The following is a 6000-nucleotide window of genomic DNA, read 5'->3' on the forward strand; positions in this document are numbered from 1 at the left end:
CATTTTACGCATTTCCTATACGACTAGAAAATTTTAAGTCCACAACCGTGTGGCAAACCACGAACCTCATTGTGATCATTACCCTTTGGGTCACACGCAAACGCTCTTACGTTAGAAGTCAAGATTCATGGGAATCTTCATCAAAAGTTAGGCGTTACAAGTCTTGGCACGCCCGCGCTCTACGCATTCATGCATGTGCCAAAAACGAGAGTTTTCAGTACGCAACTAGTCTCTTCATGAATTCCGCTGCGTCAAGTGGTATCAGAGCACGGTTTTGTCTGGCTTTATGGCATTCGTCTGCGGAAGATACACAAACCCTATTGACGATGATTGTAGGGAAGAATTTAACAGAACTCGCACCAAGGGATTTGCCCATGGTCAATCTGTTAAACACAAAGTTGATATGAACTGCGTTGAGGGATTTGCTCGCAACCAACCTATTAGCCAAAACGTCTCCGGAGGATATTCTTACTATCAACTTGATAGTGAGAATGAATCTGAAGATGAGTTATTTGAGGATTACTATGGATATCAGTCGAAGAAGCGACATTCAAGGTCTGAAGGATTTTATCGCACAGATGACGACTTTTTAACTTTTCAGGTGAACCAATAATTTCTACTTTTCATGGGTATTGTCATCCTGAGAATTTTGTTTATTGGCTTCTACACGGATATTCTTTAAGTTCTACACGGATATTCTTGAAGAGAATGAGGTCAAATATGCGGCTCGTAAATTATATGGCTATGTTTATACTTGGTGGAAACGATTGCAGTCCAATAGATTGCGACAATATAAACAACCCATTAGGACATGGCCCAGGATGAGGCGATTGAGGAGTGATAGATTTCTTCAATCAAATTATGGACAAGAATTGTATCAAGAATACCGAAGAAAACTTGGGTCAAAACAAATGTTCCAAGGTACTTTTGATTTGCAATATTTTTCACAAAGAGTTATGAGTTATTTGAGTAAATACCAAGCAATTTCTTAAAGGCAACAAACTAGCCATGCTCTTTCAACTTCAAGTTCAACACTTCTTAATTGTATTGATGGATATGAGATTGCTGAAGAGGAAGGAGATCGAGTTAAACTAGAGAAGGTGATATTTGTTGAACCTAATATCGAAGAAACAATGGAGGTCGATGTAGAATGCAATCATTATGGGTACATTGAAGCTGATGATAAAGAGAAAATTGACCTTTATATTAGCGAAAAAGTGGAATGCAAAATTGAAGGTCATGATCAAGATGAAATTGGCATCAATACTTGTGTGCAAGAGAATATTGAAATTATTTCAGATGAGGCTGTGAAGGACCAAAATAATATTGCATTGGAGATTTGTGTATTTAGGCTTGACGAATCACCCACAACGAAATTGACTGCAACACTACAAGAAAATATATTTGTTGTGGAAAATCGATTTTTTGACAAAGAAGTGCCAACCAATTTTAAGATGGGACAATATCGAGTGAACCCACAAAGTCAGCATAAAATTTACGTTGTTGATTTTCTTGGTGTTGAGAAGTTTGATTTGATTTTCGACTCCCATCTAGTGGATACTATCAACAAGTTTAAGCATGAAGAGAAAAAATCATTGCATAAACACTTTTCTTTAAATAATTTTTTGAAGACAACTGAGAGGTTGAAGTATTCCAAATATCTATTTCTTTGGAATGGAAGGTGGCAAGTTTCTAATGAAAACGCGATGGCGAGTTCTTTTGAAGAAAATAAGACTGATGTAGGACAAAAATGGAGAATTTTTGTATTTTATTTTTATTGTTTTAGAATAAGATTTTGACTAGGAATATTTTCATTTAGGTTAGAATTATTAACTTTCCGTATTCAGTTTGGTTTTGATTTCTACCTTTATTAGGATTCTTGGTCTACAGGAATTAGAATTTTATTTTAATTAATTAGAAAATATCTTTTCTTTAATGCCGCTTGTTTTGGCATGATTTAAGATTTCTTTTACAATAGGATTTTTAGGGTTATAGTCTTATAAAAAAGGCTGTAACACATTCAATAAAGAAAAACTTTTAAAATTTTTCATCAATAATATTCAAAGTTTCTTTATACTTTTCCTTGTGCGCAAAGTTTGCTCGTGGATTCGAGTTCTATCTCATTTTGATTAGTACTCAACTAATTTCTTCGTGAATTCCGCTACGTCAATACCTAAACGCAACATCTCCCTATTGGAGAATACGACGTACAGAACATACAGAACAAGAGAAACAGAGTTGTGAAAAAGAACAGAGGCCAGTGATACAGAGAGAATTGAACCGAACAACCCCATTCCACCTTGACCCACTTGTGTAAAGCTTGGTTCAACCTCGTATGCAATGCAATACAAGAGCAAACCGAATAGTGCAAGCGACATGGTTTTGGGGTGTGTTTGGAATGGAGAAACGGTACTGGTGTTTTGATACTGGAGTTGAAGGAAGTTAAAGAGGGCCGAAATCAGAAAGGCGAAAACGGTGCGTCGGGCAGTGGGCACGGGACGCTGTTGCAAGATGTTGTAGGATGCTATGTTGATGAATGCAACGTTGATCCTTCCATTGAAGGTCCTACTTCTACTTGTGCTTTGTGTGAACATGTTACTGAGAAATTGTTCAGTATGTATTGGAGAAAGATGGATGGATTATGGGAATAAGAGGGAAGTGATGAACAAGGGTGGTATTTTCTATTCCTATCTTCTGAACATTTTTAAGGTATTAGTATTAATTTACAGGCTCAAACTAAGCGGCGTACTTTGGTCTAAAAACCACCCAAGTAGTTTAAAATTGACTTGAGTAGGAATCCGCAACTAGTCCAAGCGAAAAGGGTCAAAGTGAAGTTTGCCTCTTTCTCCAAAGTTCACATTTTCCAATCTGCTAGTAATAAATTGACTTCGGTTTCCAGAAACCTCAAATCACTCGGAATAAATCACCAATAAAAGGCCCTTCAAAAAAAAAAAAAAAAATCACCAATATAAGGGTGGTACCCGTTCACCTTGTGCAGACTAGCAGTAAGACTCGGATTCTGGACAGTTGCGCGGGGAGCACACTCATCAACCACTTGGCACTTATGTCTTGCTTGGAACATTTTTTGAAAAGTATTTTTCAAAAGATTTCTCTAGATTCCTCTTACTTCCAATCATTTCTCTCTTTATCTCTCTCCACTTATTACCTCTACTTCTTTTTCAAGTTTCTTTTCAAAAAGTGTTGCAAACAAGGCATTATCATTCTTAAAAATACTTGAGATCATTGATGTTCTATTTTAACTTTTCTTCAAAATTTAGTATGAAGCAATCATTCATCTCAATGGGACGAATCGAAAAATCATAATATATGGATCGAAATTGAAAAAATCCAGAAAAAAAACGAACGAAAAAAACTATATCATTTTTTTTTCAAACGTTTGTCGCATTTGTTAATGAACTTTTGGGGACCAACCCATATTATATGTCCAGGAACACCAAAAATCTTTATTCGTGAACAATTGTCAATTTCGGTTTTTGTTAGCAGTATTTTGTTTTTGGATAGTGTTATACTCCACGACATATGTTCAATTTTGTGGACACGCTTCTGTAAATCTATCTATTATATTCTATCAATATCCTATGCAAATATGTTTGGCCTTCAAAAGCATTCAAACCCTCATTCCTAATTTTTTTTGTTGACAAAAGGGGAGAGAGAGTGAGGAACGTGGGAGAGGGAGGGAGAGAGACCCTCATTCCTAATTTTTTTTGTTGACAAAAGAGGAGAGAGAGAGAGAGAGAGAGAGAGAGAGAGAGAGAGAGAGAGAGAGAGAGAGGAACGTGGGAGAGGGAGGGAGGGAGAGAGAGAAAAGTGGCGGTTGAATATGGAAAAAAATCATTCTATGCTTCTGGAGTACCTTCATGTGGTGCTTCAATTCATTTTCCGCCACACATTTGTCTTTTAATGCATAAAATGATACCAATGCTAGAGTGTACCGAATATGTGATAGAAAAAAATTACTAAACTATCTTTCTATCAACTAGCGTTGTGCCCATTCGATACACATGGCAAAATAAATCAATGTGAAATTTTTTATCTCGTGTATTAAACGGGGACAAACGCTAGGTTATTACTAACAAGATGTGATGAGAGTATGCGATGAGAATCCGAAATCGGTGAAGTCCCAAAACGGTTTTTCTTTCTTTTTTTCATCAGTATCAAAAGGGTTCATATATAACTCATAGGCCTGTTTGGATGGGGTATAAGAAGGTGGTAATAACTAACGTGGGAATTAGGAAATTAATACCCCTGTAGTCTTGGTTTGGCTGGCCACAAAGGAGAGGGTATTAGTTAATACCCCTTCCGATTTAATACCCCCAGACCCCTTTGGGGGAAGAATTTATGGATGGGTTCTGAGGTAGTTATAATTAATACGCCTAATTCTCTTTCCAAAACTAATTCCGCATCTAATCGGGTCCTATGGTCCAATGTGCTTTTAGTTTTGGGTTTGGCTGTTTGTGGCGAGGTCAATTTTGTGATTTACTCCCTCCATCTCCATTCTTTTATCCTTGTCCTATTTTAATCGGATAAAAAACTAATTATAACTTTTAATTGATAATACTATTTATATGCAATATGGATCTTGTTTGATAGATCTCAATGAACTCTTTTAAAATGTGTCTTCAAAATGACCTAAAAATTTATAGATTACAAGATATAATTAATTGAAAAGTAACACGAATTCTCAAAAGAGACTAAAAAATTAAGACAAAGGGAGTAATTTAATAGATATTCACCGACCAAATTTATTTATTAGTCGGCAAATATTATTATTTCCCAACTAAAATTTATTTTAGTCGGCAAACATAATTATTTCCCGACGAAATAATTTTAGTCGGCAATTGTTCAATAATTGGCGACTAAAATAATTTTAGTCGGCAATTGTATAATTTCTTGTAGTGAGAGATACTGCACGACTATGTCAGTTTTCCTCTTTTGTAAAGTAATCCAATGGCACACTGGAACTCTCCACATTCAGCAACATCCCTAAAATATATATTATTACTTTGATTTTTTATACCAAATTAAAATGCACACAATTTTGACATAAACAAATAAAATAAATAATTTATAAAATATATTTTTTGAATTTGAAAATGTATAAATTGGCGTAGGAAACATTTAAACTAAGACAAAGTGGGTAACTATCTTTTTGACCTAATTTCTAATTGAACCACGCACGTAGTCATTCTTCATGCATATTATTGGCATCAACGGCAAATGTATCGCAAACATGCATGAAATTCCTAAATTTCGGATGCAAAGATGCTATTCACACAACAATCCAAACACAACAACTTGCACAATCTCTCACATATATGTGGGTCCACACATAATAGTGCGTGTGAAGCCCACATGCATGTGAGGTATTGTGTAAGTTGTTGTATGAATATCATTTTTGTTTTGGCTAGTGGTAGGCCACTTTCTTTGTCAGAGCTGGCGTCAGTGGTTTAATAGAATATTTGTTTAAGTCATCATCCGTGGGGCCCTCCATGCCTACAAGGAATATCCTTTGAAGATGGATCCTTGCTTCATTTGTGGGGAACTAAAAAGTGACCTCTTGCCTGACGTGTAATTGCAAAGGGAAATATGCTACTATGACTAGAGGTATTCGTGATGAGGCGCAGCTTGCCATGGATCATAGTTGGAAGAATATCATTGTGGTTACCGACGCCTTCAACTGCTTTGAATTTCATTCAAGACACAAACTTGGTGAGATTTCATCCCCTGGATGCTCTAATTCTTGATTGCAGATAGAGGCTTATCGATAGCGAGGATCAAGCATGACCTAAGACAGCTAATATGTGCGCGGAAATCTTGACAAAGAATGTTAATCTTAGTCACCCTCTTGGGTTTATTTTGTTTTCAATTGTTCCTTCTGTTATGTCTTTTAATTTTCATGAAGATTTTGTAGGTATTAAATACCACAGACTTATTCGTAGTTCTTGATCTATGTTAGTACCTTTATTACCCAAAAAAATA

The sequence above is a fragment of the Rhododendron vialii genome, chromosome 7a, assembly GCF_030253575.1.
Source record: "Rhododendron vialii isolate Sample 1 chromosome 7a, ASM3025357v1".
Lineage (NCBI taxonomy): Eukaryota > Viridiplantae > Streptophyta > Magnoliopsida > Ericales > Ericaceae > Rhododendron > Rhododendron vialii.